The sequence below is a fragment of the Apodemus sylvaticus genome, chromosome 1 (genome assembly GCF_947179515.1).
Source record: "Apodemus sylvaticus chromosome 1, mApoSyl1.1, whole genome shotgun sequence".
Classification (NCBI taxonomy): domain Eukaryota; kingdom Metazoa; phylum Chordata; class Mammalia; order Rodentia; family Muridae; genus Apodemus; species Apodemus sylvaticus.
In genome coordinates this window covers 153,328,754-153,352,233 of record NC_067472.1, presented here as the reverse complement: position 1 = coordinate 153,352,233, position 23,480 = coordinate 153,328,754, and the positions used below count along the sequence as shown (strand labels likewise).

The following is a 23,480-nucleotide window of genomic DNA, read 5'->3' as shown; positions in this document are numbered from 1 at the left end:
TGTCATGAGTCACAGTGGCATTAGATTCAACAACACACAGATTGCCATGAAACCACCTCAGAAAATCAGCTCAAGCTTCTGGGTGATTCTACACTGACCTGTAGTGAGAGTAGAAAGGATGTTTGGGGAGGAAATCTGGTAAGAGAAGAGACCATAGTTGAGGAAGTGAGCTACAACATTTAAATAAAGGCAACTTCCCTGTTGCGTGATAGTTTTTCCTTTATTGCTGAAAGGTGTGCCAATTGGGAGCAATTCATGTGGACACCGGCAGTATTGTAGATCTCAGACTGGACTACATATCTCTCATTCAAAATAAGGCAAAGCTTTGTACTCAGTGTCTCTAGTGTCATGGGAAAAGAGAATTCTACAAAGCCATGGATATGGGTGATTATCCCTGGCCATCATTTAGAAAACATTGGTGGAGACTACAAATTTGGGTGTATGTCATCCTCCTCTACATATGAGACACAGCTCATGATGATGTGTGAAATGTTATTGGGTTTTTCAGAAATTATTTTACTTCTCTTAATCATTTTGTGTCCAGGGTGGTCCTTACTCAGAATTAAACTCTCTTTTCTATGCATGATTAAATTTTCCCTACAATGTAAAACTGGAGAATGAGTAAGAATTTGAGTCCATGCTCTTAGGGACATGTCTTTTCTAAGGGAAGCCATGAGTCAGGAAACTTCCACTTACCTGTGACCTGTGATTCTTTGGCTTCCAAGAAGGCATGGCAGATGACTGCAAAAGAGTAGAAAGAAATGGTCATCAGCAATGTGTTGTCCTCGCACACTTGCACAAAAATAGAATGCTACACCCGGTGCTTGTTGGCCTGCACTGCTAGCCAACCAAGCTTCACCAAGAGTTTCCAGGTTTGCTTTCATCAGATACAGGAAAAGCACCTCTGAGGACCTCAGGAAAGGTCCCCAAGTGATCCCCAAATAGTAAGAGGACCACGGCTTTGAACTCTGTAAACCTGGTTGGGCCTCAGCGTAATCCTATTGAGCATGATTTTTATGTCATCACCTCTCTTCATGACATTGTGCTGTCATCATAGACCCAGGAGCAGAGAGACAGTAGCTATTTGTGCTTTTATATCTGCTATCCACATCCTTACCTGGCTAAGGAACACTTTCTTGGCATTGAGAATGGTCACATGTAAGTAGGCAAGTTTACAGGGTAGAAAGCTCTTCAAAGGAGGCAATGGGTCCCTGCCTGGAAAGTTTGTTGAATGATTTCTCTAGAGGAGAAAAGTGCAAGCTGTCAAACCCCTGGTTGACACTCCTAGACATGAAACTTAAACCTCAGAGAAATTTTAGGAAATCTCTACATGAAGAATACCTTCACAGTGGCACCCCCGTGGAGCTGACTCTAAGATTCCTACCACTGCCTGTACCACACGTTTTCATGGCTTTCACTTTATGAGGTAAAAATGGCACAGAGTTCTACTCATTTCACACGAAGACTTACTGCTTCTTGTGGAATCTCCTCACAACGTATCACTTTCATGTAACTATGCATAGGGGACAACTCTCAGGTTGAAGCCCCTGAATCCTAAGGAAAGGTCTACAAAAGGTCATTACAGGATCTCGAGTCTAAAGAAAGAGACACATGTATTCCATATTCAAGGTTCCGGGATCATATCCTCCCCCCTCAAGGTCTATCTTGCATACTTGCAATCACTGGGAAATGCTCTCACTAAAAATATTGAATTTACAGATCCCCAGGGGACAGGCAAGTTGGACTGTAATACGTCCGTTTGTGATAAGGTTTAATGGATTTCCATGTCAGTTAACACATGTTCCAAAGGTTGCAAGGAACTTGCCAGCAATGTTGTCATGAGTCACAGTGTCATTAGATTCAACAACACACAGATTACCATGAAACCACCTCAGAAAATCAGCTCAAGCTTCTGGGAGATTCTAAACTGAGCTGTAGTCAGATTTGAAAGGATGTTTGGGGAGGAAATCTGGTAGCAAAACGGACCATAGGCGAGGAAGTGAGCTACAACTTTTAAATAAAGGCAACTTCCCTGTTGCGTGATAGTTTTTCCTATATTGCTGTAAGGTGTGCCAATTGGGAGCAATTCATGTGGACACCAGCAGTAGTGTAGATCACAGACTGGACTATATGTCTTTCATTCAACAATAAGGCAAAGCTCTGTACTCAGTGCCTCTAGTGCCATGGGAAAAGAGAATTCTACAAAGCAATGGATATGGGTGATGATTCCTGGCCATCATATAGAAAACATTGGTGGAGACTACAAATTTGTGTATGTGTCATCCTCCGCTACACATGAGACACAGCTCATGATGATGTGTGAAATATTATTGGGTTTTTCAGAAATTATTTTACTTCTCTTAATCATTTTGTGTCCAGGGAGGTCCTTACTCAGAATTAAACTCTCTTTTCTATGCATGCTTAAATTTTTCCTACAATGTAAAACTGGAGAATGAGTGAGAATTTGAGTCCATGCTCTTAGGGACATGTCTTTTCTAAGGGAAGGAATGAGTCAGGAAATTTCCACTTACCTGTGATCTGTGATTCTCTGGCTTCCAAGAAGGCATGGCAGATGACTGCAAAAGAGTAGAAAGAAATGGTCATCAGCAATGTGTAGTCCTCGCACACTTGCACGAAAATAGAATGCTACACTCGGTGCTTGTTGGCCTGCACTACTAGCCAACCAAGCTTCACCATGAGTGTCCAGGTTTGCTTTCATCAGAAACAGGAAAAGCGCCTCTGAGGACCTCAGGAAAGGCCCCAAGTGATCCCCAAATAATAAGAGGACCACGGCTTTGAACTCTGTAAACCTGGTTGGGCCTCAGCGTAATCCTATTGAGCATGATTTTTATGTCATCACCTCTCTTCATGACATTGGGCTGTCATCATAGACCCAGATGTAGAGAGACAGTAGCTATTTGTGCTTTTATATCTGCTATCCACATCCTTACCTGGCTAAGGAACACTTTCTCGGCGTTGAGAATGGTCACAGGTAAGTGGGTAAGTTTGCAGGGTAGAAAGCTCTTCAAAGGAGGCAAGGGGTTCCTGCCTGGAAAGTTTGTTGAATGATTTCTCTAGAGGAGGAAAGAGCAAGTGGTCAAACCCCTGGTTGACACTCCTATACCTGAAACTTAAACCTCAGAGAAATTTTAGGAAATCTCTACATGAATAATACCTTCACAGTGGCACTCCCGTGAAGCTGACTCTAAGATTCCTACCACTGCCTGTACCACAAGTTTTCATGGCTTTCACTTTATGAGGTAAAAATGGCACAGCTTTCCACTCATTTCACACGAAGACTTACTGCTTCTTGTGGAAGCAATCTCCTCACAACGTATCACTTTCATGTAACTATGCGTAGGGGACAACTCTCAGGTTGAAGCCCCTGAATCCTAAGGATAGGTCTACAAAAGGCCATTACAGGATCTCGAGTCTAAAGAAAGAGACACGTGTATTCCATATTCAAGGTTCCGGGATCACATCCACCCCCCTCAAGGTCTATCTTGCATACTTGCAATCACTGGGAAATGCTCTTACTAAAATTATGAAATTTACAGATTCCCAGGGGACAGGGAATTTGGACTGCAATAGGTCCTTTTGTGATAAGGTTTAATGGATTTCGATGTCAGTTAACACAGATTCCCAAGGTTGCAAGGAACTTGCCAGCAATGTTGTCATGAGTCACAGTGGCATTAGTTTCAACAACAGAAAGATTGCCCTGATACCACCTCAGAAAATTAGCTCAAGCTTCTGGGTGATTCTACATTGACCTGTAGTCAGAGTAGAAATGATGTTTGGGGAGGAAATTTGGTAAGAAAAGGGACCATAGTTGAGGAAGTGAGCTACAACTATTAAATAAAGGCAACTTCCCTCTTGCATGATAGTTTTTTTATATTGCGGAAAGGTGTGCCAATGGGGAGCAATTCATGTGGACACCAGCAGTAGTGTAGATCACAGACTGGACTATATCTCTTTCATTCAACAATAAGGCAAAGTTCTGTACTCAGTGCCTCTAGTGTCATGGGAAAAGAGAATTGTACAAAAGAATGGATATGGGTGATGATTCCTGGCCACCATGTAGAAAACATTGGTGGAGACTACAAATTTTGGTATGTGTCATCCTCCACTACACATGAGACACAGCTCATGATGATGTGTGAAATATTATTGGGTTTTTCAAAAGTTATTTTACTTCTCTTAATCATTTTGTGTCCAGGGGGATCCTTACTCAGAATTAAACTCTCTTTTCTATGCATGCTTAAATTTTTCCTACAATGTAAAACTGGAGAATGAGTGAGAATTCGAGTCCATGCTCTTACGGACATGTCTTTTGTAAGGGAAGGAATGAGTCAGGAAACTTCCACTTACCTGTGATCTGTGATTGTCTGGCTTCCCAGCAGGCATGGCAGATGACTGCAAAAGAGTAGACAGAAAGGGTCATCAGCAATGTGTTGTCCTCTCACACTTGCACAAAAATAGAATGCTACACTCGGTGCTTGTTGGCCTGCTCTGCTATCCAACCAAGCGTCACTATGAGTGTCCAGGTTTGCTCTCATCAGTATCAGGAAAAGTGCCTCTGAGGACCTCAGGAAAGGTCCCCAAGTGATCCCCAAATAGTAAAAGGACCACGGCTTTGAACTCTGTAAACCTGGTTGGGCCTCAGCGTAATCCTATTGAGCATGATTTTTATGTCATCACCTCTCTTCATGACATTGGGCTGTCATCATAGACCCAGGAGTAGAGAGACAGTAGCTATTTGTGCTTTTATATCAGCTATCCACATCCTTACCTGGCTACGGAACACTTGCTCAGCGTTGAGAATGGTCACAGGTATGTGGGTAAGTTTGCAGAGTAGAAAGCTCTTCAAAGGAGGCAAGGGGTCCCTGCCTGGAAGGTTTTTTGAATAATTTCTCTAGAGGAGGAAAGAACAAGCTGTCAAACCCCTGGTTGACACTCCTATACATGAAACTTAAACCTCAGAGGAATTGTAGGAAATCTCTACATGAATAATACCTTCACAGTGGCACCCCCGTGAAGCTGACTCTAAGATTCCTACCACTGCCTGTACCACAAATTTTCATGTCTTTCACTTTATGACGTAAAAATGGCACAGAGTTCCACTCATTTCACACGAAGACTTACTGGGTCTTGTGGAAGCAATCTCCAAACAACATATCATTTCATGCAACTATGCTTACAGGACAACTCTCAGGTTGAAGCCCCTGAATCCTAAGGATAGGTCTACAAAAGGTCATTACAGGATCTCGAGTCTAAAGAACGAGACACGTGTATTCCATATTCAAGGTTCCGGGATCATATCCTCCCCCCTCGAGGTCTATCTTGCATACTTGCAATCACTGGGAAATGCTCTTACTAAAATTATGGAATTTACAAATTCCCAGGGGACAGGTAATTTGGACTGCAATAGGACCTTTTGTGATAAGGTTTAATGGATTTCCATGTCAGTTAACACAGGTTCCCAATGTTGCAAGGAACTGGCCAGCAATGTTGTCATGAGTCACAGTGGCATTAGGTTCAACAACAGAAAGACTGCCCTGATACCACCTTAGAAAATTAGCTCAAGCTTCTGGATGATTCTACACTGACCTGTAGTCAGAGTAGAAATGATGTTTGGGGAGGAAATTTGGTAAGAAAAGGGACCATAGTTGAGGAAGTGAGCTACAACTTTTAAATAAAGGCAACTTCCCTGTTGCGTGATTTTTTTCCTATATTGCTGAAAGGTGTGCCAATTGGGAGCAATTCATGTGGACCCCAGCAGTAGTGTAGATCACAGACTGGACTATATGTCTTTCATTCAACAATAAGGCAAAGCTCTGTACTCAGTGTCTCTAGTGTCATGGGAAAAGAGAATTGTACAAAGCAATGGATATGGGTGATGATTCCTGGCAACCATATAGAAAACATTGGTGGAGACTGAAAATTTGGGTATGTGTCATCCTCCGCTACACATGAGACACAGCTCATGACGATGTGTGAAATATTTGGGTTTTTCAGAAATTATTTTAATTCTCTTAATCATTTTGTGTCCAGGGTGGTCCTTACTCAGAATTAAACTCTCTTTTCTATGCATGCTTAAATTTTTTCTACAATGTAAAACTGGAGAATGAGTGAGAATTTGAGTCCATGCTCTTAGGGACATGTCTTTTCTAAGGGAAGCCACGAGTCAGGAAACTTCCACTTACCTGTGATCTGTGATTCTCTGGCTTCCAAGAAGCCATGGCAGATGACTGCAAAAGAGTAGAAAGAAATGGTCATCAGCAATGTGTTGTCCTCGCACACTTGCACGAAAATAGAATGCTACACTCGGTGCTTGTTGGCCTGCACTGCTAGCCAACCAAGCTTCACCATGAGTGTCCAGGTTTGCTTTCATCAGAAACAGGAAAAGCGCCTCTGAGGACCTCAGGAAAGGTCCCCAAGTGATCCCCAAATAGTAAGAGGACCACGGCTTTGAACTCTGTAAACCTGGTTGGGCCTCAGCGTAATCCTATTGAGCATGATTTTTATGTCATCACCTCTCTTCATGACATTGGGCTGTCATCATAGACCCAGATGTAGAGAGACAGTAGCTATTTCTGCTTTTATATCTGCTATCCACATCCTTACCTGGCTAAGGAACACTTTCTCGGCGTTGAGAATGGTCACTGGTAAGTGGCTAAGTTTGCAGGGTAGAAAGCTCTTCAAAGGAGGCAAGGGGTTCCTGCCTGGAAAGTTTGTTGAATGATTTCTCTAGAGGAGGAAAGAGCAAGTGGTCAAACCCCTGGTTGACACTCCTATACATGAAACTTAAACCTCAGAGAAATTGTAGGAAATCTCTACATGAATAATACCTTCACAGTGGCACCCCCGTGAAGCTGACTCTAAGATTCCTACCACTGCCTGTACCAGAAGTTTTCATGACTTTCACTTTATGAGGTAATATGGCACAGAGTTCCACTCATTTCACACGAAGACTTACTGCTTCTTGTGGAAGCAACCTCCTCACAACGAATCACTTTCATGTAACTATGCATAGGGGACAACTCTCAGGATGAAGCCCCTGAATCCTAAGGATAGGTCTACAAAAGGTGATTACAGGATCTCGAGTCTAAAGAAAGAGACACGTGTATTCCATATTCAAGGTTCCAGGATCATATCCTCCCCCATCAAGGTCTATCTTGCATACTTGCAATCACTGCGAAATGCTCTTACTAAAATTATGGAATTTACATATTCCCAGGGGACAGGGAATTTGGACTGCAATAGGTCCATTTGTGATAAGGTTTAATGGATTTCCATGTCAGTTAACACAGATTCCCAAGGTTGCAAGGAACTGTCCAGCAATGTTGTCATGAGTCACAGTGGCATTAGGTTCAACAACACAAAGATTGCCCTGATACCACCTCAGAAAATTAGCTCAAGCTTCTGGGTGATTCTACAGTGACCTGTAGTCAGAGTAGAAATGATGTTTGGGGAGGAAATTTGGTAAGAAAAGGGACCATAGTTGAGGAAGTGAGCTACAACTTTTAAATAAAGGCAACTTCCCTTTCGCGTGATAGTTTTACCTATATTGCTGAAAGGTGTGCCAATTGGGAGCAATTCATGTGGACACCAGCAGTAGTGTTGATCACAGACTGGACTATATGTCTTTCATTCAACAATAAGGCAAAGCTCTGTACTCAGTGCCTCTAGTGTCATGTGAAAAGAGCATTCTACAAAGCAATGGATATGGGTGATGATTCAAGGCCACCATATAGAAAACATTGGTGGAGACTACAAATTTGGGTATGTGTCATCCTCCTCTACACATGAGACACAGCTCATGATTATGTGTGAAATATTATTGGGTTTTTCAAAAATTATTTTACTTCTCTTAATCATTTTGTGTCCAGGGTGGTCCTTCCTCAGAATTAAACTCTTTTCTATGCATGCTTAAATTTTTCCTACACTGTAAAACTGGAGAATGAGTGAGAATTTGAGTCCATGCTCTTACGGACATGTCTTTTGTAAGGGAAGGAATGAGTCAGGAAACTTCCACTTACCTGTGATCTGTGATTTTCTGTCTTCCCAGAAGGCATGGCAGATGACTGCAAAAGAGTAGAAAGAAATGGTCATCAGCAATGTGTTGTCCTCGCACAGTTGCACAAAAATAGAATGCTACACTCGGTGCTTGTTGGCCTGCACTGCTATCCAACCAAGCGTCACTATGAGTGTCCAGGTTTGCTCTCATCAGAATCAGGAAAAGTGCCTTTGAGGACCACATGAAAAGTCCCCAAGTGATCCCCAAATAGTAAAAGGACCACGGCTTTGAACTCTGTAACCTGGTTGGGCCTCAGCGTAATCCTATTGAGCATGATTTTTATGTCATCACCTCTCTTCATGACATTGGGCTGTCATCATAGACCCAGGAGTAGAGAGAAAGTAGCTATTTGTGCTTTTATATCTGCTATCCACATCCTTACCTGGCTACAGAACACTTTCTCGGCGTTGAGAATGGTCACAGGTATGTGGGTAGGTTTGCAGAGTAGAAAACTCTCCAATGGAGGCAAGGGGTCCCTGCCTGGAAAGTTTTTTGAATAATTTCTCTAGAGGAGGAAAGAGCAAGCTGTCAAACCCCTGGTTGACACTCCTATACATGAAACTTAAACATCAGAGGAATTGTGGGAAATCTCTACATGAATAATACCTTCACAGTGGCACCCCCGGGAAACTGACTCTAAGATTCCTACCACTGCCTGTACCACAAATTTTCATGGCTTTCACTTTATGAGGTAAAAATGGTACAGAGTTCCACTCATTTCACACGAAGACTTACTGCTTCTTGTGGAAGCAATCTCCTCACAATGTATCACTTACATGTATTTATGCGTAGGGGACAACTCTCAGGTTGAAGCCCCTGAATCCTAAGGATAGGTCTACAAAAGGTCATTACAGGATCTCGAGTCTAAAGAAAGAGACACGTGTATTCCATATTCAAGGTTCCAGGATCATATCCTCCCCCCTCAATGTCTGTCTTGCATACTTGCAATCACTGGGAAATGCTCTTACTAAAATTATGGAATTTACATATACCCAGGGGACAGGGAATTTGGACTGCAATAGGTCCATTTGTGATAAGGTTTAATGGATTTACATGTCAATTAACACAGGTTCCCAATGTTGCAAGGAACTTGCCAGCAATGTTGTCATGAGTCACAGTGGCATTAGGTTCAACAACACAAAGATTGCCCTGATACCACCTCAGAAAATTAGCTCAAGCTTCTGGATGATTCTACACTGACCTGTAGTCAGAGTAGAAATGATGTTTGGGGAGGAAATTTGGTAAGAAAAGGGACCATAGTTGAGGAAGTGAGCTACAACTTTTAAATAAAGGCAACTTCCCTGTTGCGTGATAGTTTTTCCTATATTGCTGAAAGGTGTGCCAATTGGGAGCAATTCATGTGGACACCAGCAGTAGTGTAGATCACAGACTGGACTATATATCTTTCATTCAACAATAAGGCAAAGCTCTGTACTCAGTGTCTCTAGTGTCATGGGAAAAGAGAATTGTACAAAGCAATGGATATGGGTGATGATTCCTGGCAACCATATAGAAAACATTGGTGGAGACTACAAATTTGGGTATGTGTCATCCTCCGCTACACATGAGACACAGCTCATGATGATGTGTGAAATATTATTGGGTTTTTCAGAAATTATTTTACTTCTCTTAATCATTTTGTGTCCAGGGTGGTCCTTACTCAGAATTGAACTCTCTTTTCTATGCATGCTTAAATTTTTCCTACAATGTAAAACTGGAGAATGAGTGAGAATTTGAGTCCATGCTCTTAGGGACATGTCTTTTCTAAGGGAAGGAATGAGTCAGGAAACTTCCACTTACCTGTGATCTGTGATTCTCTGGCTTCCAAGAAGGCATGGCAGATGACTGCAAAAGAGTAGAAAGAAATGGTCATCAGCAATGTGTAGTCCTCGCACACTTGCACGAAAATAGAATGCTACACTCGGTGCTTGTTGGCCTGCACTGCTCGCCAACCAAGCTTCACCATGAGTGTCCAGGTTTGCTTTCATCAGAAACAGGAAAAGCGCCTCTGAGGACCTCAGGAAAGTCCCCAAGTGATCCCCAAATAGTAAGTGGACCACGGCTTTGAACTCTGTAAACCTGGTTGGGCCTCAGCGTAATCCTATTGAGCATGATTTTTATGTCATCACCTCTCTTCATGACATTGGGCTGTCATCATAGACCCAGGAGTAGAGAGAAAGTAGCTATTTGTGCTTTTATATCTGCTATCCACATCCTTACCTGGCTACATAACACTTTGTCGGCATTGAGAATGGTCACAGGTATGTGGGTAGGTTTGCAGAGTAGAAAGCTCTTCAAAGGAGGCAAGGGGTCCCTGCCTGGAAAGTTTTTTATATAATTTCTCTAGAGGAGGAAAGAGCAAGCTGTCAAACCCCTGGTTGACACTCCTATACATGAAACTTAAACCTCAGAGGAATTGTGGGAAATCTCTACATGAATAATACCTTCACAGTGGCACCCCCGGGAAACTGACTCTAAGATTCCTACCACTCCCTTACCACAAATTTTCATGGCTTTCACTTTATGAGGTAAAAATGGTACAGAGTTCCACTCATTTCACACGAAGACTTACTGCTTCTTGTGGAAGCAATCTCCTCACAACGTATCACTTTCATGTATTTATGCGTAGGGGACAACTCTCAGGTTGAAGCCCCTGAATCCTAAGGATAGGTCTACAAAAGGTCATTACAGGATCTCGAGTCTAAAGAAAGAGACACGTGTATTCCATATTCAAGGTTCCGGGATCATATCCTCCCCCCTCAATGTCTGTCTTGCATACTTGCAATCACTGGGAAATGCTCTTACTAAAATTATGGAATTTACATATTCCCAGGGGACAGGGAATTTGGACTGCAATAGGTCCATTTGTGAAAAGGTTTAATGGATTTACATGTCAATTAACACAGGTTCCCAATGTTGCAAGGAACTTGCCAGCAATGTTGTCATGAGTCACAGTGGCATTAGGTTCAACAACACAAAGATTGCCCTGATACCACCTCAGAAAATTAGCTCAAGCTTCTGGGTGATTCTACACTGACCTGTAGTATGAGTAGAAATGATGTTTGGGGAGGAAATTTGGTAAGAAAAGGGACCAGAGTTGAGGAAGAGAGCTACAACTTTTAAATAAAGGCAACTTCCCTGTTGCGTGATAGTTTTATCTATATTGCTGAAAGGTGTGCCAATTGGGAGCAATTCATGTGGACACCAGCAGTAGTGTTGATCACAGACTGGACTATATGTCTTTCATTCAACAATAAGGCAAAGCTCTGTACTCTGTGCCTCTAGTGTCATGTGAAAAGAGAATTCTACAAAGCAAAGGATATGGGTGATGATTCAAGGCCACCATATAGAAAACATTGGTGGAGACTACAAATTTGGGAATGTGTCATCCTCCTCTACACATGAGACACAGCTCATGATTATGTGTGAAATATTATTGGGTTTTTCAAAAATTATTTTACTTCTCTTAATCATTTTGTGTCCAGGGTGGTCTTTACTCAGAATTAAACTCTTTTCTATGCATGCTTAAATTTTTCCTACAATGTAAAACTGGAGAATGAGTGAGAATTTGAGTCCATGCTCTTACAGACATGTCTTTTGTAAGGGAAGGAATGAGTCAGGAAACTTCCACTTACCTGTGACCTGTGATTTTCTGGCATCCCAGAGGGCATGGCAGATGACTGCAAAAGAGTAGAAAGAAATGGTCATCAGCAATGTGTTGTCCTCGCACAGTTGCACAAAAATAGAATGCTACACTCGGTGCTTGTTGGCCTGCACTGCTATCCAACCTAGCGTCACTATGAGTGTCCAGGTTTGCTCTCATCAGAATCAGGAAAAGTGCCTCTGAGGACCACATGAAAAGTCCCCAAGTGATCCCCAAATAGTAAAAGGACCACGGCTTTGAAGTCTGTAACCTGGTTGGTCCTCAGCCTATTGAGCATGATTTTTATGTCATCACCTCTCTTCATGACATTGGGCTGTCATCATAGACCCAGGAGTAGAGAGAAAGTAGCTATTTGTGCTTTTATATCTGCTATCCACATCCTTACCTGGCTACAGAACACTTTCTCGGCGTTGAGAATGGTCACAGGTATGTGGGTAGGTTTGCAGAGTAGAAAGCTCTTCAAAGGAGGCAAGGGGTCCCTGCCTGGAAAGTTTTTTGAATAATTTCTCTAGAGGAGGAAAGAGCAAGCTGTCAAACCCCTGGTTGACACTCCTATACATGAAACTTAAACATCAGAGGAATTGTGGGAAATCTCTACATGAATAATACCTTCACAGTGGCACCCCCGGGAAACTGACTCTAAGATTCCTACCACTGCCTGTACCACAAATTTTCATGGCTTTCACTTTATGAGGTAAAAATGGTACAGAGTTCCACTCATTTCCCACGAAGACTTACTGCTTCTTGTGGAAGCAATCTCCTCACAACGTATCACTTTCATGTATTTATGCGTAGGGGACAACTCTCAGGTTGAAGCCCCTGAATCCTAAGGATAGGTCTACAAAAGGTCATTACAGGATCTCGAGTCTAAAGAAAGAGACACGTGTATTCCATAATCAAGGTTCTGGGATCATATCCTCCCCCCTCAAGGTCTATCTTGCATACTTGCAATCACTGGGAAATGCTCTTACTAAAATTATGGAATTTACATATTCCCAGGGGACAGGGAATTTGGACTGCAATAGGTCCATTTGTGATAAGGTTTAATGGATTTACAAGTCAATTAACACAGGTTCCCAATATTGCAAGGAACTTGCCAGCAATGTTGTCATGAGTCACAGTGGCATTAGGTTCAACAACACAAAGATTGCCCTGATACCACCTCTGAAAATTTGCTCAAGCTTCTGGATTCTTCTACACTGACCTGTAGTCAGAGTAGAAATGATGTTTGGGGAGGAAATTTGGTAAGAAAAGGGACCATAGTTGAGGAAGTGAGCTACAACTTTTAAATAAAGGCAACTTCCCTGTTGCATGATAGTTTTTCCTATATTGCTGAAAGGTGTGCCAAATGGGAGCAATTCATGTGGACACCAGCAGTAGTGTAGATCACAGACTGGACTATATGTCTTTCATTCAACAATAAGGCAAAGCTCTGTACTCAGTGTCTCTAGTGTCATGGGAAAAGAGAATTGTACAAAGCAATGGATATGGGTGATGATTCCTGGCAACCATATAGAAAACATTGGTGGAGACTACAAATTTGGGTATGTGTCATCCTCCGCTACACATGAGACACAGCTCATGATGATGTGTGAAATATTATTGGGTTTTTCAGAAATTATTTTACTTCTCTTAAACATTTTGTGTCCAGGGAGGTCCTTACTGAGAATTAAACTCTCTTTTCTATGCATGCTTATATTTTTCCTACAATGTAAAACTGGAGAATGAGTGAGAATTTGAGTCCATGCTCTTAGGGACATGTCTTTTCTAAGGGAAGGAATGAGTCAGGAAACTTCCACTTACCTGTGATCTGTGATTCTCTGGCTTCCAAGAAGGCATGGCAGATGACTGCAAAAGAGTAGAAAGAAATGGTCATCAGCAATGTGTAGTCCTCGCACACTTGCACGAAAATAGAATGCTACACTCGGTGCTTGTTGGCCTGCACTGCTAGCCAACCAAGCTTCACCATGAGTGTCCAGGTTTGCTTTCATCAGAAACAGGAAAAGCGCCTCTGAGGACCTCAGGAAAGGTCCCCAAGTCATCCTCAAATAGTAAGAGGACCACGGCTTTGAACTCTGTAAACCTGGTTGGGCCTCAGCGTAATCCTATTGAGCATGATTTTTATGTCATCACCTCTCTTCATGACATTGGGCTGTCATCATAGACCCAGATGTAGAGAGACAGTAGCTATTTCTGCTTTTATATCTGCTATCCACATCCTTACCTGGCTAAGGAACACTTTCTCGGCGTTGAGAATGGTCACAGGTAAGTGGGTAAGTTTGCAGGGTAATAAGCTCTTCAAAGGAGGCAAGGGGTTCCTGCCTGGAAAGTTTGTTGAATGATTTCTCTAGAGGAGGAAAGAGCAAGTGGTCAAACCCCTGGTTGACACTCCTATACATGAAACTTAAACCTCAGAGAAATTGCAGGAAATCTCTACATGAATAATACCTTCACAGTGCACCCCCGTGAAGCTGACTCTAAGATTCCTACCACTGCCTGTACCACAAGTTCTCATGACTTTCACTTTATGAGGTAATATGGCACAGAGTTCCACTCATTTCACACGAAGACTTACTGCTTCTTGTGGAAGCAATCTCCTCACAACGAATAACTTTCATGTAACTATGCATAGGGGACAGCTCTCAGGTTGAAGCCCCTGAATCCTAAGGATAGGTCTACAAAAGGTCATTACAGGATCTCGAGTCTAAAGAAAGAGACACGTATATTCCATAATCAAGGTTCCGGGATCATATCCTCCTCCCTCAAGGTCTATCTTGCATACTTGCAATCACTGGGAAATGCTCTTACTAAAATTATGGGATTTACAGATTCCCAGGGGATAGGGAATTTGGACTGCAATAGGTCCATTTGTGATAAGGTTTAATGGATTTCCATGTCAGTTAACACAGGTTGCCAAGGTTGCAAGGAACTTTCCAGCAATGTTGTCATGAGTCACAGTGGCATTAGGTTCAACAACACAAAGATTGCCCTGATACCACCTCAGAAAATTAGCTCAAGCTTCTGGGTGATTCTACACTGACCTGTAGTCAGAGTAGAAATGATGTTTGGGGAGGAAATTTGGTAAGAAAAGGTACCAGAGTTGAGGAAGAGAGCTACAACTTTTAAATAAAGGCAACTTCCCTGTTGCGTGATAGTTTTACCTATATTGCTGAAAGGTGTGCCAATTGGGAGCAATTCATGTGGACACCAGCAGTAGTGTTGATCACAGACTGGACTATATGTCTTTGATTCAACAATAAGGCAAAGCTCTGTACTCAGTGCCTCTAGTGTCATGTGAAAAGAGAATTCTACAAAGCAATGGATATGGGTGATGATTCAAGGCCACCATATAGAAAACATTGGTGGAGACTACAAATTTGGGTATGTGTCATCCTCCTCTACACATGAGACACAGCTCATGATTATGTGTGAAATATTATTGGGTTTTTCAAAAATTATTTTACTTCTCTTAATCATTTTGTGTCCAGGGTGGTCCTTACTCAGAATTAAACTCTTTTCTATGCATGCTTAAATTTTTCCTACAATGTAAAACTGGAGAATGAGTGAGAATTTGAGTCCATGCTCTTACGGACATGTCTTTTATAAGTGAAGGAATGAGTCAGGAAACTTCCACTTACCTGTGACCTGTGATTTTCTGGCATCCCAGAGGGCATGGCAGATGACTGCAAAAGAGTAGAAAGAAATGGTCATCAGCAATGTGTTGTCCTCGCACAGTTGCACAAAAATAGAATGCTACACTCGGTGCTTGTTGGCCTGCACTGCTATCCAACCAAGCGTCACTATGAGTGTCCAGGTTTGCTCTCATCAGAATCAGGAAAAGTGCCTCTGAGGACCTCATGAAAGGTCCCCAAGTGATCCCCAAATAGTAAAAGGACCACGGCTTTGAACTCTGTAACCTGGTTGGGCCTCAGCGTAATCCTATTGAGCATGATTTTTATGTCATCACCTCTCTTCATGACATTGGGCTGTCATCATAGACCCAGGAGTAGAGAGAAAGTAGCTATTTGTGCTTTTATATCTGCTATCCACATCCTTACCTGGCTACAGAACACTTTCTCGGCATTGAGTTGGTCACAGGTATGTGGGTAGGTTTGCAGAGTAGAAAGCTCTTCAAAGGAGGCAAGGGGTCCCTGCCTGGAAAGTTTTTTGAATAATTTCTCTAGAGGAGGAAAGAGCAAGCTGTCAAAACCCTGGTTGACACTCCTATACATGAAACTTAAACCTCAGAGGAATTGTAGGAAATCTCTACATGAATAATACCTTCAGAGTGGCACCCCCCGGGAAACTGACTCTAAAATTCCTACCACTGCCTGTACCACAAATTTTCATGGCTTTCACTTTATGAGGTAAAAATGGTACAGAGTTCCACTCATTTCACACGAAGACTTACTGCTTCTTGTGGAAGCAATCTCCTCACAACGTATCACTTTCATGTATTTATGCGTAGGGGACAACTCTCAGGTTGAAGCCCCTGAATCCTAAGGATAGGTCTACAAAAGGTCATTGCAGGATCTCGAGTCTAAAGAAAGAGACACGTGTATTCCATATTCAAGGTTCCGGTATAATATCCTCCCCCCTCAATGTCTATCTTGCATACTTGCAATCACTGGGAAATGCTCTTACTAAAATTATGGAATTTACATATTCCCAGGGGACAGGGAATTTGGACTGCAATAGGTCCATTTGTGATAAGGTTTAATGGATTTACAAGTCAATTAACACAGGTTCCCAATGTTGCAAGGAACTTGCCAGCAATGTTGTCATGAGTCACAGTGGCATTAGGTTCAACAACACAAAGATTGCCCTGATACCACCTCAGAAAATTTGCTCAAGCTTCTGGATTCTTCTACACTGACCTGTAGTCAGAGTAGAAATGATGTTTGGGGAGGAAATTTGGTAAGAAAAGGGACCATAGTTGAGGAAGTGAGCTACAACTTTTAAATAAAGGCAACTTCCCTGTTGCGTGATAGTTTTTCCTATATTGCTGAAAGGTGTGCCAATTGGGACCAATTCATGTGGACACCAGCAGTAGTGTAGATCACAGACTGGACTATATGTCTTTCATTCAACAATAAGGCAAAGCTCTGTACTCAGTGTCTCTAGTGTCATGGGAAAAGAGAATTGTACAAAGCAATGGATATGGGTGATGATTCCTGGCAACCATATAGAAAACATTGGTGGAGACAACAAATTTGGGTATGTGTCAACCTCCGCTACACATGAGACACAGCTCATGATGATGTGTGAAATATTATTGGGTTTTTCAGAAATTATTTTACTTCTCTTAATCATTTTGTGTCCAGGGTGGTCCTTACTCAGAATTGAACTCTCTTTTCTATGCATGCTTAAATTTTTCCTACAATGTAAAACTGGAGAATGAGTGAGAATTTGAGTCCATGCTCTTAGGGACATGTCTTTTCTAAGGGAAGGAATGAGTCAGGAAACTTCCACTTACCTGTGATCTGTGATTCTCTGGCTTCCAAGAAGTCATGGCAGATGACTGCAAAAGAGTAGAAAGAAATGGTCATCAGCAATGTGTAGTCCTCGCACACTTGCACGAAAATAGAATGCTACACTCGGTGCTTGTTGGCCTGCACTGCTAGCCAACCAAGCTTCACCATGAGTGTCCAGGTTTGCTTTCATCAGAAACAGGAAAAGCGCCTCTGAGGACCTCAGGAAAGGTCCCCAAGTGATCCCCAAATAGTAAGAGGACCACGGCTTTGAACTCTGTAAACCTGGTTGGGCCTCAGCGTAATCCTATTGAGCATGATTTTTATGTCATCACCTCTCTTCATGACATTGGGCTGTCATCATAGACCCAGATGTAGAGAGACAGTAGCTATTTCTGCTTTTATATCTGCTATCCACATCCTTACCTGGCTAAGGAACACTTTCTCGGCGTTGAAAATGGTCACAGGTAAGTGGGTAAGTTTGCAGGGTAGAAAGCTCTTCAAAGGAGGCAAGGGGTTCCTGCCTGGAAAGTTTGTTGAATGATTTCTCTAGAGAAGGAAAGAGCAAGTGGTCAAACCCCTGGTTGACACGCCTATACATGAAACTTAAACCTCAGAGAAATTGTAGGAAATCTCTACATGAATAATACCTTCACAGTGGCACCCCCGTGAAGCTGACTCTAAGATTCCTACCACTGCCTGTACCACAAGTTTTCATGACTTTCACTTTATGAGGTAATATGGCACAGAGTTCCACTCATTTCACACGAAGACTTACTGCTTCTTGTGGAAGCAATCTCCTCACAACGAATCACTTTCAGGTAACTATGCATAGGGGACAGCTCTCAGGTTGAAGCCCCTGAATCCTAAGGATAGGTCTACAAAAGGTCATTACAGGATCTCGAGTCTAAAGAAAGAGACACGTGTATTCCATAATCAAGGTTCCGGGATCATATCCTCCCCCCTCAATGTCTATCTTGCATACTTGCAATCACTGGGAAATGCTCTTACTAAAATTATGGGATTTACAGATTCCCAGGGGACAGGGAATTTGGACTGCAATAGGTCCATTTGTGATAAGGTTTAATGGATTTCCATGTCAGTTAACACAGGTTCCCAAGGTTGCAAGGAACTTTCCAGCAATGTTGTCATGAGTCACAGTGGCATTAGGTTCAGCAACACAAAGATTGCCCTGATACCACCTCAGAAAATTAGCTCAAGCTTCTGGGTGATTCTACACTGACGTGTAGTCAGAGTAGAAATGATGTTTGGGGAGGAAATTTGGTAAGAAAAGGGACCAGAGTTGAGGAAGAGAGCTACAACTTTTAAATAAAGGCAACATTCCTGTTGCGTGATAGTTTTACCTATATTGCTGAAAGGTGTGCCAATTGGGAGCAATTCATGTGGACACCAGCAGTAGTGTTGATCACAGACTGGACTATGTGTCTTTCATTCAACAATAAGGCAAAGCTCTGTACTCAGTGCCTCTAGTGTCATGTGAAAAGAGAATTCTACAAAGCAATGGATATGGGTGATGATTCAAGGCCACCATATAGAAAACATTGGTGGAGACTACAAATTTGGGTATGTGTCATCCTCCTCTACACATGAGACACAGCTCATGATTATGTGTGAAATATTATTGGGTTTTTCAAAAATTATTTTACTTCTCTTAATCATTTTGTGTCCAGGGTGGTCCTTACTCAGAATTAAACTCTTTTCTATGCATGCTTAAATTTTTCCTACAATGTAAAACTGGAGAATGAGTGAGAATTTGAGTCCATGCTCTTACGGACATGTCTTTTATAAGTGAAGGAATGAGTCAGGAAACTTCCACTTACCTGTGACCTGTGATTTTCTGGCATCCCAGAGGGCATGGCAGATGACTGCAAAAGAGTAGAAAGAAATGGTCATCAGCAATGTGTTGTCCTCGCACAGTTGCACAAAAATAGAATGCTACACTCGGTGCTTGTTGGCCTGCACTGCTATCCAACCAAGCGTCACTATGAGTGTCCAGGTTTGCTCTCATCAGAATCAGGAAAAGTGCCTCTGAGGACCTCATGAAAGGTCCCCAAGTGATCCCCAAATAGTAAAAGGACCACGGCTTTGAACTCTGTAACCTGGTTGGGCCTCAGCGTAATCCTATTGAGCATGATTTTTATGTCATCACCTCTCTTCATGACATTGGGCTGTCATCATAGACCCAGGAGTAAAGAGAAAGTAGCTATTTGTGCTTTTATATCTGCTATCCACATCCTTACCTGGCTACAGAACACTTTCTCGGCGTTGAGTTGGTCTCAGGTATGTGGGTAGGTTTGCAGAGTAGAAAGCTCTTCAAAGGAGGCAAGGGGTCCCTGCCTGGAAAGTTTTTTGAATAATTTCTCTAGAGGAGGAAAGAGCAAGCTGTCAAACCCCTGGTTGACACTCCATTACATGAAACTTAAACCTCAGAGGAATTGTAGGAAATCTCTACATGAATAATACCTTCACAGTGGCACCCCCGGGAAACTGACTCTAAGATTCCTACCACTGCCTGTACCACAAATTTTCATGGCTTTCACTTTATGAGGTAAAAATGGTACAGAGTTCCACTCATTTCACACGAAGACTTACTGCTTCTTGTGGAAGCAATCTCCTCACAACGTATCACTTTCATGTATTTATGCGTAGGGGACAACTCTCAGGTTGAAGCCCCTGAATCCTAAGGATAGGTCTACAAAAGGTCATTACAGGATCTCGAGTCTAAAGAAAGAGACACGTGTATTCCATATTCAAGGTTCCGGGATCATATCCTCCCCCCTCAATGTCTATCTTGCATACTTGCAATCACTGGGAAATGCTCTTACTAAAATTATGGAATTTACATATTCCCAGGGGACAGGGAATTTGGACTGCAATAGGTCCATTTGTGATAAGGTTTAATGGATTTACAAGTCAATTAACACAGGTTCCCAATGTTGCAAGGAACTTGCCAGCAATGTTGTCATGAGTCACAGTGGCATTAGGTTCAACAACACAAAGATTGCCCTGATACCACCTCAGAAAATTTGCTCAAGCTTCTGGATTCTTCTACACTGACCTGTAGTCAGAGTAGAAATGATGTTTGGGGAGGAAATTTGATAAGAAAAAAGACCATAGTTGAGGAAGTGAGCTACAACTTTTAAATAAAGGCAACTTCCCTGTTGCGTGATAGTTTTTCCTATATTGCTGAAAGGTGTGCCAATTGGGACCAATTCATGTGGACACCAGCAGTAGTGTAGATCACAGACTGGACTATATGTCTTTCATTCAACAATAAGGCAAAGCTCTGTACTCAGTGTCTCTAGTGTCATGGGAAAAGAGAATTGTACAAAGCAATGGATATGGGTGATGATTCCTGGCAACCATATAGAAAACATTGGTGGAGACTACAAATTTGGGTATGTGTCATCCTCCGCTACACATGAGACACAGCTCATGATGATGTGTGAAATATTATTGGGTTTTTCAGAAATTATTTTACTTCTCTTAATCATTTTGTGTCCAGGGAGGTCCTTACTCAGAATTAAACTCTCTTTTCTATGCATGCTTAAATTTTTCCTACAATGTAAAACTGGAGAATGAGTGAGAATTTGAGTCCATGCTCTTAGGGACATGTCTTTTCTAAGGGAAGGAATGAGTCAGGAAACTTCCACTTACCTGTGATCTGTGATTCTCTGGCTTCCAAGAAGGCATGGCAGATGACTGCAAAAGAGTAGAAAGAAATGGTCATCAGCAATGTGTAGTCCTCGCACACTTGCACGAAAATAGAATGCTACACTCGGTGCTTGTTGGCCTGCACTGCTAGCCAACCAAGCTTCACCATGAGTGTCCAGGTTTGCTTTCATCAGAAACAGGAAAAGCGCCTCTGAGGACCTCAGGAAACGTCCCCAAGTCATCCCCAAATAGTAAGAGGACCACGGCTTTGAACTCTGTAAACCTGGTTGGGCCTCAGCGTAATCCTATTGAGCATGATTTTTATGTCATCACCTCTCTTCATGACATTGGGCTGTCATCATAGACCCAGATGTAGAGAGACAGTAGCTATTTCTGCTTTTATATCTGCTATCCACATCCTTACCTGGCTAAGGAACACTTTCTCGGCGTTGAGAATGGTCACAGGTAAGTGGGTAAGTTTGCAGGGTAGAAAGCTCTTCAAAGGAGGCAAGGGGTTCCTGCCTGGAAAGTTTGTTGAATGATTTCTCTAGAGGAGGAAAGAGCAAGTGGTCAAACCCCTGGTTGACACTCCTATACATGAAACTTAAACCTCAGAAAAATTGTAGGAAATCTCTACATGAATAATACCTTCACAGTGGCACCCCCGTGAAGCTGACTCTAAGATTCCTACCACTGCCTGTACCACAAGTTTTCATGACTTTCACTTTATGAGGTAATATGGCACAGAGTTCCACTCATTTCACACGAAGACTTACTGCTTCTTGTGGAAGCAATCTCCTCACAACGAATCACTTTCATGTAACTATGCATAGGGGACAGCTCTCAGGTTGAAGCCCCTGAATCCTAAGGATAGGTCTACAAAAGGTCATTACAGGATCTCGAGTCTAAAGAAAGAGACACGTGTATTCCATAATCAAGGTTCCGGGATCATATCCTCCCCCCTCAAGGTCTATCTTGCATACTTGCAATCACTGGGAAATGCTCTTACTAAAATTATGGGATTTACAGATTCCCAGGGGACAGGGAATTTGGACTGCAATAGGTCTATTTGTGATAAGGTTTAATGGATTTCCATGTCAGTTAACACAGGTTCCCAAGGTTGCAAGGAACTTTCCAGCAATGTTGTCATGAGTCACAGTGGCATTAGGTTCAACAACACAAAGATTGCCCTGATACGACCTCAGAAAATTAGGTCAAGCTTCTGGGTGATTCTACACTGACGTGTAGTCAGAGTAGAAATGATGTTTGGGGAGGAAATTTGGTAAGAAAAGGGACCAGAGTTGAGGAAGAGAGCTACAACTTTTAAATAAAGGCAACTTCCCTGTTGCGTGATAGTTTTATCTATATTGCTGAAAGGTGTGCCAATTGGGAGCAATTCATGTGGACACCAGCAGTAGTGTTGATCACAGACTGGACTATATGTCTTTCATTCAACAATAAGGCAAAGCTCTGTACTCAGTGCCTCTAGTGTCATGTGAAAAGAGAATTCTACAAAGCAATGGATATGGGTGATGATTCAAGGCCACCATATAGAAAATATTGGTGGAGACTACAAATTTGGGTATGAGTCATCCTCCTCTACACATGAGACACAGCTCATGATTATGTGTGAAATATTATTGGGTTTTTCAAAAATTATTTTACTTCTCTTAATCATTTTGTGTCCAGGGTGGTCCTTACTCAGAATTAAACTCTTTTCTATGCATGCTTAAATTTTTCCTACAATGTAAAACTGGAGAATGAGTGAGAATTTGAGTCCATGCTCTTACGGACATGTCTTTTATAAGTGAAGGAATGAGTCAGGAAACTTCCACTTACCTGTGACCTGTGATTTTCTGGCATCCCAGAGGGCATGGCAGATGACTGCAAAAGAGTAGAAAGAAATGGTCATCAGCAATGTGTTGTCCTCGCACAGTTGCACAAAAATAGAATGCTACACTCGGTGCTTGTTGGCCTGCACTGCTATCCAACCAAGCGTCACTATGAGTGTCCAGGTTTGCTCTCATCAGAATCAGGAAAAGTGCCTCTGAGGACCTCATGAAAGGTCCCCAAGTGATCCCCAAATAGTAAAAGGACCACGACTTTGAACTCTGTAACCTGGTTGGGCCTCAGCGTAATCCTATTGAGCATGATTTTTATGTCATCACCTCTCTTCATGACATTGGGCTGTCATCATAGACCCAGGAGTAGAGAGAAAGTAGCTATTTGTGCTTTTATATCTGCTATCCACATCCTTACCTGGCTACAGAACACTTTCTCGGCGTTGAGTTGGTCACAGGTATGTGGGTAGGTTTGCAGAGTAGAAAGCTCTTCAAAGGAGGCAAGGGGTCCCTGCCTGGAAAGTTTTTTGAATAATTACTCTAGAGGAGGAAAGAGCAAGCTGTCAAACCCCTGGTTGACACTCCTATACATGAAACTTAAACCTCAGAGGAATTGTAGGAAATCTCTACATGAGTAATACCTTCACAGTGGCACCCCCGGGAAACTGACTCTAAGATTCCTACCACTGCCTGTACCACAAATTTTCATGGCTTTCACTTTATGAGGTAAAAATGGTACAGAGGTCCACTCA

The 23,480-nt window shown here is 42.3% G+C and overlaps 12 non-coding genes and 1 pseudogene across 12 annotated transcripts; all 13 read right to left on the bottom strand.

Moving 5' to 3' along the window:
* Positions 1–982: 982 nt before the first annotated feature.
* On the bottom strand, positions 983–1,061 carry LOC127676882 (small nucleolar RNA SNORD115). The gene has a single exon (XR_007976292.1). It is a non-coding gene; the product is annotated as a small nucleolar RNA SNORD115 (small nucleolar RNA).
* A 1,755-nt stretch (positions 1,062–2,816) lies between these two features.
* LOC127676876 (small nucleolar RNA SNORD115) lies at positions 2,817–2,895 on the bottom strand. The gene has a single exon (XR_007976286.1). It is a non-coding gene; the product is annotated as a small nucleolar RNA SNORD115 (small nucleolar RNA).
* Positions 2,896–4,654: 1,759 nt separating this feature from the next.
* LOC127676875 (small nucleolar RNA SNORD115) lies at positions 4,655–4,733 on the bottom strand. Its single transcript, XR_007976285.1, has one exon. It is a non-coding gene; the product is annotated as a small nucleolar RNA SNORD115 (small nucleolar RNA).
* Positions 4,734–6,489: 1,756 nt separating this feature from the next.
* On the bottom strand, positions 6,490–6,568 carry LOC127676874 (small nucleolar RNA SNORD115). The gene has a single exon (XR_007976284.1). It is a non-coding gene; the product is annotated as a small nucleolar RNA SNORD115 (small nucleolar RNA).
* A 1,756-nt stretch (positions 6,569–8,324) lies between these two features.
* On the bottom strand, positions 8,325–8,403 carry LOC127676873 (small nucleolar RNA SNORD115). Its single transcript, XR_007976283.1, has one exon. It is a non-coding gene; the product is annotated as a small nucleolar RNA SNORD115 (small nucleolar RNA).
* Positions 8,404–10,162: 1,759 nt separating this feature from the next.
* Positions 10,163–10,241, bottom strand: LOC127676872 (small nucleolar RNA SNORD115). The gene has a single exon (XR_007976282.1). It is a non-coding gene; the product is annotated as a small nucleolar RNA SNORD115 (small nucleolar RNA).
* Positions 10,242–11,997: 1,756 nt separating this feature from the next.
* LOC127676997 (uncharacterized) lies at positions 11,998–12,070 on the bottom strand (annotated as a pseudogene).
* A 1,760-nt stretch (positions 12,071–13,830) lies between these two features.
* On the bottom strand, positions 13,831–13,909 carry LOC127676871 (small nucleolar RNA SNORD115). The gene has a single exon (XR_007976281.1). It is a non-coding gene; the product is annotated as a small nucleolar RNA SNORD115 (small nucleolar RNA).
* Positions 13,910–15,664: 1,755 nt separating this feature from the next.
* Positions 15,665–15,743, bottom strand: LOC127676870 (small nucleolar RNA SNORD115). Its single transcript, XR_007976280.1, has one exon. It is a non-coding gene; the product is annotated as a small nucleolar RNA SNORD115 (small nucleolar RNA).
* A 1,760-nt stretch (positions 15,744–17,503) lies between these two features.
* LOC127676869 (small nucleolar RNA SNORD115) lies at positions 17,504–17,582 on the bottom strand. The gene has a single exon (XR_007976279.1). It is a non-coding gene; the product is annotated as a small nucleolar RNA SNORD115 (small nucleolar RNA).
* Positions 17,583–19,338: 1,756 nt separating this feature from the next.
* Positions 19,339–19,417, bottom strand: LOC127676867 (small nucleolar RNA SNORD115). The gene has a single exon (XR_007976278.1). It is a non-coding gene; the product is annotated as a small nucleolar RNA SNORD115 (small nucleolar RNA).
* A 1,759-nt stretch (positions 19,418–21,176) lies between these two features.
* LOC127676866 (small nucleolar RNA SNORD115) lies at positions 21,177–21,255 on the bottom strand. The gene has a single exon (XR_007976277.1). It is a non-coding gene; the product is annotated as a small nucleolar RNA SNORD115 (small nucleolar RNA).
* A 1,756-nt stretch (positions 21,256–23,011) lies between these two features.
* LOC127676865 (small nucleolar RNA SNORD115) lies at positions 23,012–23,090 on the bottom strand. Its single transcript, XR_007976276.1, has one exon. It is a non-coding gene; the product is annotated as a small nucleolar RNA SNORD115 (small nucleolar RNA).
* Positions 23,091–23,480: the final 390 nt, after the last annotated feature.